Source organism: Aegilops tauschii, chromosome 2, assembly GCF_002575655.3.
Source record: "Aegilops tauschii subsp. strangulata cultivar AL8/78 chromosome 2, Aet v6.0, whole genome shotgun sequence".
Taxonomy (NCBI): Eukaryota; Viridiplantae; Streptophyta; class Magnoliopsida; order Poales; family Poaceae; genus Aegilops; species Aegilops tauschii.
Window position 1 is genome coordinate 563067897 of NC_053036.3, and position 14818 is coordinate 563082714.

Below are 14818 nucleotides of genomic sequence, written 5' to 3' on the forward strand. Positions count from 1 at the left end.
CAACTTACAATCCTGTTGGGAATATTTGGCGGCCACCTCTACCTGGTCATATACTAAACTAACGGGAATTTCTTCCCCATTCGGCCCTACCGGTCCGACACGCGCCATGTGATTAGGATCAAGCTTGGTATACCGAGTCTTCACCATGGCCCAAGCCTCTCGCGCACCCTCTCAGCAGGCTGACATCTTCCATAACCGGATACGCCGCCGCGCTCCTTTGAACCGCTCTACAAGCTCCTCCATACTTCCTGGAGGAGAGGCGGAGGGCCATAGAGCCTTGGCAACACTCCGCATCACCAGCCTCCCCTGTTCGTGCACCTGTGACCGCTTGAGCAGCAGATCACTCGATGATCCAGACACCTCCTCTTTAGCACGGCCCATTAATATACCTGCAAGCATGGCTATATCAGTTTCATTTCTCTCCGAACCACTAAAAATAAACACATTCGGAAACATACTGAACATGCCACCTCGCAGTTTCTTGTTCTCCTTTAGTGAGTCGGATAGGTGGGCCCGCACATCCTTCAATTCTTCACCCAACTTAGTGTTGGAGTCCTGCAGCTTGTTTTTCTCGTCCCTGACGCGGGTCAGCACACGCTCGCCTGCGGCGTGTTGCCTCTTCGCCTCTTTTTCTACCTCTTGGGCGATCTTCAACTCCTTCTTCAATTGATCAGGTGACCCTATTATGCGATCAGTGGCAGTACTAAGCACAGTTGGTATACATTCACTATTCCTCACTAGAGGGGAACGTTACCAGTAGACAACTTCTTCAAATTTTCCAGTTCGGTGGTAGGTCGTTCTTCTCTGTAAGAACCTGGCAATACAACGGTCCTTAAGTCAGTTGTACCAATTGCTTTCAGTCCCGGGGGCTACTGGCATATGGTTATCTTATTCGGACAAAAAAACTTACCCGCACATCTGTTAAATACTGCTTCGTGGCTCTACTAAGCCCGTTTCGAGCAGTTTGGATATACGCATCGGCCGAGCTGAAGGCATTGAATGCCTCTTCCGAAAACTCAGGGTCTCATAAAACAGCCCTGCAGCGCCGATGATTCATGGCGCTCTCTACTTCCGAGTTGGTGACGGACATATTCTCCGAACCCTCGGCCGAAGGACAGTCCGGCACTGTTCCTATGTTGGCTCCCGCCTTTCCAACGGGGTCTAAATCCTGGGCGTGGGGGGTACGGCTGGCCGGACCCTCGGAGTTAGTCCGGTGAACCTTTTTCTTGGTGTCAAACAAGCATACAAGTTATAGTTGGATGTGACTGTTGAAGTATACCTTTAAATCCTTACCTCTTTGACGAGGGACCGGTCGTGACTTCACCGACCTTCCTTTTAGAGGCCAAGCTAGGCGTCGGAGCCGCTCTCTTTGGAGCCGCCCCTGGAGTAGTGTGACGCGCCGAACGCCTCCCCTGTGGAGCACAAGACAGTGCGATGGGTAAAGCAGTGCGAGGAAGCTCTTTCAAGAGAGGTTTTTGCTCAACGACTTACGTGGGAAGCTGGAAGAAGACCAGGGTAATCAGCGATAATGGCCACTTCCGTGCCATCGTAGCTCGCCTGGTAAAACACCCCTTCCGCGAGTACCACAAATATATCCGGATCTTCTTCATACCCGAGATCCAGCTCTCGCTTGTGGACCTCAGGCTGTGGGGCGGGGCTATAAAACTCCTCGGTGATTCTTCGCCAATGCTGATTATAAACGGATTAGAAGCTTGTCAAAGGTAATCCAGGAAGCAAAACGAGTAAAGCAGAAGGATTGGGACTTACCCAGCTGGGAGGATTATACATAGAATATCCCTCTCTGCGATTGATTAGAAGAAATTCCTCTTCCTCCCCTTTGAACAGCTCGGCCAGTATTTTGGCCAGAGCGGCGGGGGTGCCCGGACCTTTTCGACCACGGCGGGTGGCGTCGTCCTCCCCGTTGTAGTGCCACATTGGGAGCCCTCTGTATTGAAGCGGCTGAACCCCTCGCATTATGGAGGTCGCCATTACCTCAACCATTGTTAATCCGGACTAGGTGAGCGTCTTTATCTCACCCAAGAGCTGACGAACCTCCGCACTGTCATCCTCCTCAAGGCTCCAGGGGCGCCAACTGTGGCGTTTCTTTAGCGGAACGCTTGCAAATTCAGGGAGACCCTTTCGAACTGGGTCGGGAAGCGCAACGTCCTCAAGGTAGAACCACTCGAAAAGCCATTCTTCAGATGCCCTCCTTGGTGTGCCAGACGGGTATCCGATATCGGCGATGCGCCACACTTTGGCTCCGCCCACTTCAAATATTGACCCCTCATGGTTACGCGGGACAAGACAAAACAACTTTCTCCACAGCTCGAAATAGGCTTCAACACCCAGGAATAGCTGGCATAAAGCAACATAATCGGCGATGTGCAGGATGGAGGCGGGAGTGAAGTTGTGCAGCTGGAGGCCGTAATATTCCAAAAGCCCACGGAGGAACGGATGGACGGGAAATCCGACGCCCCTCAGCAGATAGGGGACGAAGCACACTCGCTCCCTCCCGGATGGGTTGGGGAAGTCCTCCGACTGAGTCACGCCATTGAAGGAGACCGACCCTGCTCGGACAGGGACCAAATCCGCAGGAGGAAGAAATCCATGCGTTTGCAGCTTTGCTAGCTGACTCTTAGTCACAGAACACTTCTCCCACTCGCTTCTCTTTGGGCTTGAGCGGGAGGAAGAACTGGGAATGCTAGCCATGTTGGAATGGCTTCTCCTGGCAGTTTCTGGGGATTTTCTCGGCACGGTATCGCTTGGATCTAAGATCCAGTTCCATTAAATAGGCGTTCAGCCTTGTGTGGGCGGGGTGTTATTTCCAAAAATACCCTGACTTTCCGCATTCGCTCGACACGTGGAAGACGAAGTTATTAGCGCGCAGAAGCCGAGGAGAACAATATCGAGTCAACAGCCGAATATATTACTTGGAGAAGGGAACCCGCCTTGCAATGCCGAAGACAATCCGAGCGCCGAACACCTCGTCATTGAAGCCTGGTTCGGGGGCTACTGAGGGAGTCCTGGACTAAGGGGTCCTCGGGCGTCCGGCCTGTTATCTGGTGGGCCGGACTGATGGGCTATGAAGACACGAAGACCAAAGACTATACCCGTGTCCGGATTGGACTCTACTTGGCGTGGAAGGCAAGCTAGGCGGCCGATTATGAAGGTTCCCTCTTATGTAACCGACCTCATGTAACCCTAGATCTCTCCGGTGTCTATATAAACCGGAGAGAATAGTCCGGATAGGACAGATTCATTACCATATACTCATAGGCTAGACTTCTAGGGTTTAGCCATTACGATCTCGTGGTAGATCAACTCTTGTAATACTCATATTCATCAAGATCAATCAAGCAGGAAGTAGGGTATTACCTCCATAGAGAGGGCCCGAACCTGGGTAAACATCGTGTCCCCCGTCTCCTGCTACCATCGATCCTAGACGCACAGTTCGGGACCCCCTACCCAAGATCCACCGGTTTTGACACCGACACCCGCGTCGCCCCCACCCCCCGCGGGCGACTCAGACGGCGGCGCCCATCTCCTTCCCCTCGTCTCCTCACCACCTTCCCCGCACCTGCGCCGCCGGCCGGGGCTGTCGGGGCAAAGCCCCTTGCGGTGGCCGGCGGACGGGCCCTGTTCTTCGCGCCTCTGCAAGACCGGTGGGGGCGGTCTCACCAGGCAGCGGGCGCGGGGATCGGTGCTGCATCAGCGGCGGGTCACGGCAGTGGCATGCTCATCGGGACGGTGATAGTGGGGTGGTCCGCTGTACGTTGGCTGCATGCCCATGGCTGCGGCGGGTCAGATCTGACCTGACCTCGAAACTGCGGCGGTGGCATGGTGGGCCTGTTTATGGTCATATCTGACCCGGCCGGTGCGTCCTGTTCCATGCGCAGCATCGGTGGTCGGTGGTGGTCCCGTGCACACGATGCTGGATGGAGGGTCTTCAAGTGGATCCGGGCGAAAACTCTACTATTGGCACATTGCCAATGTCAGCGATGCCGGCGTTTTTCTGCATCATCCTCTTCTTGAAGGCATCGTCGTGAAGAAGCTCTAAACCTCTATCCGGTACCTCCAGGTGAAACCCTAGATCAGTCGATCGGATGACGGCAGCGCTCATGTGTCGTACCCCTCTTGAGGGGGTCATTCTTGGAGGTTTGCATAGGCTTGAGGGACCAGTCGACGACATCTGCGGTTGTGCGGTGTTCCCTGTGATGCATCAACGTCGTGGAGTCTCAGCGGCGAGGCGCAACAAAGTCTTGGCGACAAATGCATGATGATGAAAGCGCGTAGGAAGGAGGCGTTGTCTCGCCATGGGGGCGTGACGGCAGACCTGACAAGGTCGATGCTTCATTACCTACTCTGAAGATGGATTAATGGAAGATGATGGCGACGACCTATGAGTGTGTCGAACCGGTTTGTGCCCCAGGCCCGCTATGTTGCTTGGTCAGGCCCTCCGACTTTAGATGTAAGCTAGGTGAGAAGTCTGGGTATACGGGTCACATTTTCTGCACCCCTTCATCAAAGGATCGGAATAGCGACATACGTTGTCAAGATGGCGATTTTAGACATATTGATGTATTACTTTGTAATGTCTTCATGAATAATTAATAAAGTGGCTGCATGGATCTCCGAGATGCAGAGGCCGGTGGCCATCCTTCTTAAAGAAACCATAGTGTCGACACTCTCCGCGTCGAAGAAAAACTTGGAGCATCTCCATTCGGGCGTCTCAAACCCACCTCATACGCCCGGGCGGGCCGCCTGGTCACTGACCGGTCACGTTTTTTCAACCCAGACGGACGCCGCAAACGGGCCTCAAATGCCGTGGCTGACCGGCACCCATCATATCCAGCCCGGGACGGCCGGGCAGCCCGCCACGTCGGTCTAACGGTGGGGTCCCATGCGGGAACGCCCAGAAACCCGGTATCCGATGGACGTCGCGTCCGTCGTCGCGGTGTGAACGCCGCGTGGTGCCGCTCCGGCTGGACCTCCAAGACCAAATCTGGCTATTTAAGCCGGCTGGCGTCCCGCAACCCTAACCCATCCACCTCCCCCTCTTCGCGCCGCCAGTCCGAGCCCATCCACCTCCTCCCTCTCCCGCTCCGGGCTCTCCCCACGGTCCGATGCTCCGCCCACGCTCCGGCACTCCGCCATGGTCTGGAGCAAGATCACCTACTACGCCATGCTGACGCCGGAGCGTCGTTACGAGATCCAGCATGAGATCCGGACGAGGCAAGCTACGCACGCCGCCTGCATCACTGCCGGGCTGCCTCCGGATTCGCCAGAGTCGGAGGAGGAGGAGCAGCCTGGGGAAGAGGAGGAGGAGGAGATGGCTCCGATGGAAGTGGAGCAGGAGGAGATTGCACCGATGGTAGTGGAGGAGGCGATGGCGGCGGAGCAGCAGGAGCCAGAGCTGCAGCTGCCAGGCTCCAGCATGGAGTAGGCGGAGGCGGAGTTCTCGATCGCCCAGTCCGATGAGATGAGGAGCAGCAGGCCATCCTAGAGTCCATTTAGTATGAGGCCTGTGTGGAGGCCAACCCGGCGTTCCTCCGGCGGGAGCGGGTGGAGTCCGATGCACTCTTCGCCGAACTTGACGCGGAGATAGAGGTGGAGGAGGCCGGAGCGGAGCAGCCGGAGGAGCTAGAGCTGCAGCTGCCGCCCATGCTGCCGGAGCCGGGCACGGAGATCGTTGACATCTCTGATGATGAGAGCTAGGTTGTCGACGTAGTACGTAGGTTTATTTTAGTTTGCATGTCTTTATATGGATTTGAGAATCTAGTATGAGATGCCTGGTCACTGCCCGCAGACGCGCCCGGACGCGTCCGCGGGCGTTTGGGGGACCGTATTTGTCTAAGTCCGGTATATGCTCTTACGCACTATACTACTGTAGTACTAGCAATCCCCACTCTACGAGACTACAACAAACACCATTCTGGAGTCATTACAGAAAAACAATTCTTACCAGAAATTTTGTAGGCATGGGCGCAACCATTCTAAAATCTACACCAGTCACGGTTTGTCAAGCAAGAATACTCGGGGCGTGTTTGGTTGCCCGCATTAGGCCCAGCCTGGCCCGGGCGGGAAGAATTTGGCCCGTTTGGTTTCCTGCATTCACGGTGCGGCCCGCATCGCACGAAACTTAAAGCACGTCCAGACCAGGCCCAGGGGAAACGCACGAATAGGTAGTAGCTCGCGAGCCTGGCTCGAGCGAGGCACGGGAGGGCGACGCGCTTCTCCCCTCGTGCGAGCAGGGGAGATGGCGCGAGCTCGCCCGCGTCACCGAAAAATCGGCGGGAGGATTTCGGCTTACCTCCCGGCGCTCCACCCCTATTTAGCCCCTCCCTCACCGCCCCAACTCCCGCCACCATTCTTCCTCCGTTCGCGCTTTCCCGCCGACGCACATCGGCACCGACGAGCAGGTAAGCGGCGCATCTTCATCGGCCGGCGGTCCACGGTGTCAGAGCTCCTTCACCAGCCGGCGTTCATCTTCGACCACCGTCCCCCCTCGTCCTCAAGCTGCAGCCATGGCCTCTGTGAGTTCAATCCCCCTTTCTCTCTGTTCCTTCTAGCTAGATCTGAGCTGCCGCTAGGGTTTGATTTAGATGCATGGTTGATTAGTGGTCTGATCTGTGAGCTGATATGGTTGGTTGCTATGCTGCGGTTGCAATTTGTAGTAGGGCTAGATGTTCAACCATGTGGTAGGCTAGATTAGTAGTATAGTTTAAAGTTGAACCTTGTGCTTGTGTTGAATCATGCTTAGATCTGTGATTTGTAGCTATTGGTGGTCCATTTGTAGCATGGTGTTTGTTGTAGATGTATGTTCCTGCTCATAGATTGTCTGGTATGCTTAGTATGATAGTGATGAAGCATGTGCTTGCTATGATAGTGATGAACCATGTACATGTATGCTCCTGCTTTCATGGATTGTCCGGTATGTTGTGTGCTATGCTCACTGTCAATGTGTGCTACGATTGTAGGACATGACCACACAGACGCAAGATCTTAGTCAGGCCCTTGTCGTGTCCGACAGCCAGTTTTCTCCATCGTTTGTCGAGGACTCGCAGCCTATGGCCCAGATGGCACCTGATTCAGAGGTGTTCGAGTCTGATTCCCTCTATGTGCCAGTAGTGCTCGTTGAGCCAACTCCTGCTGCTGCTACCGCTACAATCAAGCTAGCAGCAGCAAATGCAAAGAAGGATGGTAGGTCAAACAACATGAAGTGGCAGCCGTTCAAGTCCACGGTCGTGCTGAACAAGATATGTGAGCTCATCTCTAGTGGAGTTAGGACTGACAAGGGCTTCAAGGAGGTGCACTTGAACACCGTTGCGAAGCAGGTGTTCGAGTTCTGTGGGCAAGAGGTGTCTGCCACCCAGGTGTACAACCACCTGAGGAAGTGGAGAAGTCGGTGGATCCAAGTGTCCAAGCTGAGAGACCTTAGCGGCGCCTCATGGGATGAGAACACTTGCTCCATAGTTCTGGAGGTAGACCACTACGCCGGCCATGTCGCGGTTAGCTCACAGCCCTCTTCCTTTTCATACTGTCCACCATTGCCTAATCCTAATCGCAACTACAAAACTTGTGTTTCATTCTTAGGACCACCCAAGGGACGCTGAGTTCCTCAACACACCCATCCAGAACTACAACTTGATGCAGTACATCTTCTCCTTCGGGCTGGCAACTGGGAAGCATGCCATGGGCTCGGGTGAGCCTCTTGGTTCTCCCATGCCAGACTTCCCTGGGACACCGGACGTTGAGGATATTGATGGCCCTGACAAGCCCGTTGCGAAGCCCTTCGACAAGCCATTTGACCCCGTCCATGATAGGAAGAGGAAGAGATGAGGAGATCAATGTCTTTTGCAGCATGACTGAGGCGGTGAAGGAGGTGGCAACAGCCATCAGGGAGTGCAAGCCCCTCGACGTCCACCCTGACCTGTATGGCGCTGTCATGACCCAGGGCGGATTCAGCGACGAGGCTCTCATGGCAGCTCTCAGCCACCTGCTTGACAACAAGGCCCAGGGTGTTGGGTTCGTTGCCATGGCCGACGCTCACAGGCTGTTGTGGCTCAGGAGCTGGCTAGGCAAGCACTACTACTAGAGTAGTGCTGCCTGTGAGTGTGCATGATCCCCGACGGCGATGGCGGTGGCGACGACGACGACGATGACGATGATGACATACATTTTGTGTAGCTAGGGCTCAAAAACTATTTGATGGTCTGTATATTTTGGTGAGGTGGTATATACTAACCCCTCACGCTGATGGTGAACTTGCGGTGGTAGGACGACACCCTCTTTTGGATGTGGTGGTAGGTTAACACCAAGGTAGTGCTAGGTTGAACTTGCTATGCCGTATGATCATGCATGCTTTACTTCTCTTCTGCTCCATTGTTCTTTGTGTGCTACTTTGCTTGATACTTGTGCTCCATTGATTTGCTGCTTCTACTCTTGCTCTTGTGCATTTCTAGGGCAAGTGGTATGCCGTGTTCATCAGTGAGGTTCCAGGGGTTTATAGTTCATGGGAAGAAGCAAATGCACAAGTGGCATCGTATAGCAGCAGCAACTATAGAGGGTTCAAGACTAGGCAGGCAGCAGAACAAGCTTACTCCGCCTGGGTGCGAAAGCACGGAGGCAGCAATGTCGACAGTGCCAAGGTTGGAGCTATCAAAGTGGAAGCTGCTAAGGTGGATCGTCAGTTCGGCCTGAAGCTGAAGAACTTCATCATATTCGCCCAGTTCGTCACCATTGCTATGCTGTGGCGTTGGTGTGCTAGGTGTGGGTAAGCTCACCAACTAGGGTACAAGGTAAGCACAACATGTACACCGTATGCAACCAAGCGTCATGTTCATGTGCCGCTAGGGCCAATGCAGCCAACCAAACAAAGTGCACTTGCGTATTACCTAATGCTGGGACTAGGGATGCAGGCAACCAAACAAGTTGCATATGGCGTATTAGGGCCTGTTTTTCCTCAACCAGGCTGGGTTGAGAAGGGTATGCAATGCGACTACTGTTCCAAACTGGAACCAAACACGCCCTTGTAGACTCCAACGTTACATGCAAATGCTTCACTGCTAAACAAAGTGGGCGCAGATCTCGACAAAGCTGCTCCCTCCAACGAAGCCTGCCCGCCTGACCTGCAATGCAAGATGCCATTTTCCCCTTGTATATTCACACACTCCTACCGTCGGTGGAATCTTCACTCTTCAGGCGTGTGCAAGTCTAATTGCAGCCTGCAAGGTGCATCCCCCTTGGTCCGAAGCGTGCAAGGAAGCCCCAATGGTGAGACCAGTTGGTAGCCCCTGGAAAAATTTCGTGTTTTCACCCTTTTGTCAAAAAAATCGATATCTGACCCCAGTTTGAAAGTTTTTCGTGATTTGACCCTTTTCCCTACCGCCACGAGGCACATCGGTAGGATCCTATAGCCTACCGCCGAGACCTGCGGCGGTAGCAAACTTGTCCACGTCAGCAACGATAATGGCCTGCGTGCCCCCTCCATCACACCCTACCGCCGCTTCGCCTGGCGGTAGGATGTCTGAACCTACCGCCGGAGTCTCTGGCGGTAGGGTGTGGACATATATAAACCGCGGGCCGGCCGCCCGCACCCCCTTCTCCCCCCACCCAGCCGCCCCCACCATGAAGAACATAGCAGTTGCTCTAACCCGGATGTGTATGGGGCCTCTCCATTTGGATGTGGGAGCGAATCCCGGTGGGCCGTCCGGAGAAGCTGCGCTCGCGTGCAATGACAGACTATGGCCAAGATGACGAAGATGATCGGAACCCGACCGTCGCATACGCTTGGGACGTGGTGCGTGTCTACACGGGCGAATCGAAGGCCTTGTACAAGGTCTTCAGCAACGAGCTTGATGCTCTCACACCTTTCCAGGTATAAGAACTACATTTTCACTTGATCTTACCATTGTTTCGATAACACTTTCACTTGAGCTTAACATTGTTTGGTTATAGGTTACTTGGCGGCCGTATAGTGATGATCGAGAGTGGGGGTTCGAGCTGAACAGCATGTGCAAGCAGGACCGGCTTCTCTTCCGGTGCATCGTGCCCATGATTTGTGTCTATGCCGTGGAGTACCACTTGCCACAGCGCATTGCCGCACAATTTGGTAAGGCGCAACACACACCACCAGCCGGCCACGATACCGGTGGCTACGACCTACACCAATGAGTACCACAAGCCATCCTCATCGATTCTAAGTTCTTGTTTTGATGCTTTACATTCATACAAGAAGGGTGTTTTACATTCTTTCTTATGCATTGCAGGATGAGCAGGCAGAAGAATCAATCAATCACGGATTGGGAAGCCAAACATGCGAGATACATGAAGGAATGGAACGAGTGGAAAGGACGCAAAGACACGGAGAGGAGAGTGATTGACTGGGACGAGTACGAGGATCACATGTTGTGGTACGATGATGGCATCAAGCATCGTCTGCGTCTGAGGCCCCAGTGGACGAAAGCAGATGCCGAAGACCTGTTCGATGACACCTCAGAGAATGAAGCCTACAACGAGAGCATCAGACAGCTTCAAGGCGGGTTTAGGGAGTACGGACCCCTTATGAACAGAGTGGTATGTTGTTTTTACCTCTTTTGAACCGACGGTTGGATGAAACCAGCTTTTAGTGCTATTCACTCATTTTATTACTTTGCAGTCATCGGAGCTGAACAAAAGCATTTTTCATGCCTCTGATGCGCTTAGTGCTATCCCTGGGACTCGAGCTAGTGAGAACAAGTTGAGGGAAACGGTGAAGGTAATACGGAGTTGATTTTTGTTATCATTGGACATTCGAGAAGTTCATATTGTTTCATTATCATTGCAGAAATACGTCAACATAGCACGCCGGCTTGTGGGCCTGCTTGGGTGCGCTATGATACGTCTCCAACGTATCTATAATTTTTGATTGTTCCATGCTATATTATATTCTGTTTTGGATGTTTAAGGGCTTTATTATACACTTTTATATTATTTTTGGGACTAACCTATTAACCGGAGGCCCAGCCTAAATTGCTGTTTTTTTGCCTATTTCAGTGTTTCGCAGAAAAAGAATATCAAATGGAGTCCAAATGGAATGAAACCTTCGGGAACGTGATTTTTGGAACAAACGTGATCCAGAGGACTTGGACCCTACGTCAAGAAAGCAACCAGGAGGGCACGAGGTAGGGGGCGCGCCCTCCACCCTTGTGGGGCCCACGTTGCTCCACCGACGTACTTCTTCCTCCTATATATACCTACGTACCCCCAAACCAACAGAAGCATCCATGAAAACCTAATTCCACCGCCGCAACCTTCTGTACCCGTGAGATCCCATCTTGGGGCCTTTTCCGGCGTCCTGCCGGAGGGGGCATTGATCACGGAGGGCTTCTACATCAACACCATAGCCTCTCCGATGATGTGTGAGTAGTTTACCTCAGACCTTCGGGTCCATAGTTATTAGCTAGATGGCTTCCTCTCTCTCTTTGGATCTCAATACAAAGTTCTCCATGATTCTCGTGGAGATCTATTCGATGTAATCTTCTTTTGCGGTGTGTTTGTTGAGACCGATGAATTGTGGGTTTATGATCAAGTTTATCTATGAACAATATTTGAATCTTCTCTGAATTCTTTTATGTACGATTGGTTATCTTTGCAAGTCTCTTCGAATTATCAGTTTGGTTTGGCCTACTAGATTGATCTTCCTTGCAATGGGAGAAGTGCTTAGCTTTGGGTTCAATCTTGCGGTGTCCTTTCCCAGTGACAGCAGGGGCAGCAAGGCACGTATTGTATTGTTGCCATCGAGGATAACAAGATGGAGTTTATATCATATTGCATGAGTTTATCCCTCTACATCATGTCATCTTACTTAAAGCGTTACTCTGTTCTTATGAACTTAATACTCTAGATGCATGCTGGATAGCGGTCGATGTGTGGAGTAATAGTAGTAGATGCAGGCAGGAGTCGGTCTACTTATCACGGACGTGATGCCTATATACATGATCATACCTAGATATTCTCATAACTATGCTCAATTCTATTAATTGCTCAACAGTAATTTGTTCACCCACCGTAATACTTATGCTCTTGAGAGAAGCCACTAGTGAAACCTATGGCCCCCGGGTCTATTTTCCATCATATTAATCTTCCAACACTTAGCTATTTTTATTGCTTTCTATTTTACTTTGCATCTTTATTATAAAAGTACCAAAAATATTATCTTATCATATCTATCAGATCTCACTTTCGTAAGTGGCCGTGAAGGGATTGACAACCCCTTTATTGCGTTGGTTGCGAGGTTTTTATTTGTTTGTGTAGGTGCGAGGGACTTGGGCGTGGCCTCCTACTGGATTTATACCTTGGTTCTCAAAAACTGAGGGAAATACTTACGCTACTTTGCTGCATCACCCTTTCCTCTTCAAGGGAAAACCAACGCAGTGCTCAATAGGTAGCAAGAAGGATTTCTGGCGCCGTTGCCGGGGAGTCTCACACCAAGTCAAGATTTGATTTCCCGTCAACGAGCCATTTCTGGCGCCGTTGCCGGGGAGTCTACGCAAAAGTCAACATACCAAGTACCCATCACAAAGTCTTATCTCCCGCATTACATTATTTGCCATTTGCCTCTCGTTTTCCTCTCCCCCACTTCACCCTTCCCGTTTTATTCGCCCTCTCTTTTCCGCTCGCCTCTTTTTCGCTTGCTTCCTATTTGCTCGTGTGTTGGATTGTTTGCTTGTCACTATGGCTCAAGACAATACTAAATTGTGTGACTTCAGCAATACCAACAACAATGATTTTCTTAGCACTCCGATTGCTCCTCTTACCGAAACCGAATCTTGTGAAATCAATGCTGCTTTGTTGAATCTTGTCATGAAAGATCAATTCGCCGGCCTTCCTGGTGAAGATGCCGCTACCCATCTAAATAGCTTCGTTGATTTGTGTGATATGCAAAAGAAGAAAGATGTGGACAATGATATTGTTAAGTTGAAGCTATTTCCTTTTTCGCTTAGAGATCATGCTAAGGCTTGGTTTTCATCTTTGCCTAAAAATAGTATTGATTTTTGGAATAAGTGCAAAGATGCTTTTATCTCTAAGTATTTTCCTCCCGCTAAGATCATCTCTCTTAGAAACGATATTATGAATTTTAAGCAACTTGATCATGAACATGTTGCACAAGCTTGGGAGAGGATGAAATTAATGACACGTAATTGCCCTACACATGGTTTGAATTTGTGGATGATTATACAAAAATTTTATGCCGGATTGAATTTTGCTTCTAGAAATCTTTTAGATTCGGCCGCGGGAGGCACTTTTATGGAAATCACTTTAGGAGAAGCTACTAAACTCCTAGATAATATTATGGTTAATTATTCTCAATGGCACACTGAAAGATCTACTAATAAAAAAGTGCATGCGATAGAAGAAATTAATGTTTTGAGTGGAAAGATGGATGAACTTATGAAATTATTTGCTACTAAGAGTGTTTCTTCTGATCCTAATGATATGCCTTTGTCTACTTTGATTGAGAATAATAATGAATCTATGGATCTGAATTTTGTTGGTAGGAACAATTTTGGTAACAACACGTATAGAGGAAACTTTAATCCTAGGCCATATCCTAGTAATTCCTCTAATAATTATGGTAATTCCTATAATAACTCTTATGGAAATTTTAATAAGATTCCCTCTGAATTTGAGACTAGTGTTAAAGAATGTATAAATTCGCAAAAGAATTTCAATGCTTTGCTTGAAGAAAAGTTGCCTAAGATTGATGAATTGGCTAGGAACGTTGATAGAATTTCTCTTGATGTTGATTCTTTGAAACTTAGATCTATTCCTCCTAAGCATTATATCAATGAGTCTCTCAAAGCCATGAGAATTTCCATTGATGAGTGCAAAGAAAGAACCGCTAGGATGCGTGCTAAGAAAGATTGCTTTGTGAAGGCGTGTTCTTCTAGATTCTATGAAAATAAAGATGAAGATCTAAAAGTTATTGATGTGTCCCCTATTAAATCTTTGTTTTGCAATACGAATCTTGATAATGATGGGACTAAATATGAGTCACCTTTACCTAGAACGCGTTCCAAAAATTCGGAGTTTTTAGATCTTGATGCTAAAATTGATAAAAGTGGGATTGAAGAAGTTAAAACTTTAGATACCAATGAACTCATTATTTTGGATTTCAAGGAATTTAATTATGATAATTGCTCTTTGATAGATTGTATTTCCTTGTTGCAATCCGTGCTAAATTCTCCGCATGCTTATAGCCAAAATAAAGCTTTTACCAAACATATCGTTGATGCTTTGATGCAATCTTATGAAGAAAAACTTGAGTTGGAAGTTTCTATCCCTAGAAAACTTTATGATGAGTGGGGACCTACTATTAAAATTAAAATTAAAGATCATGAATGCTTTGCTTTGTGTGATTTGGGTGCTAGTGTTTCCACGATTCCAAAAACTTTGTGTGATTTGCTAGGATTCCGTGGATTTGATGATTGCTCTTTAAACTTGCACCTTGCGGATTCCACTATTAAGAAACCTATGGAAGAATTAAGGATGTTCTTATTGTTGCAAATAGGAATTATGTGCCCGTAGATTTTATTTTTCTTGATATAGATTGCAAACCTTCATGTCCTATTATTCTTGGTAGACCTTTCCTTAGAACGATTGGTGCAATTATTGATATGAAGGATGGGAATATTAGATTTCAATTTCCCTTAAAGAAAGGCATGGAACACTTTCCTAGAAAGAAAATTAAACTACCATATGAATCTATTATGAGATCCACTTATTGATTGCCTACCAAAGATGGCAATACCTAGATCTATCCTCGCTTTTATGCCTA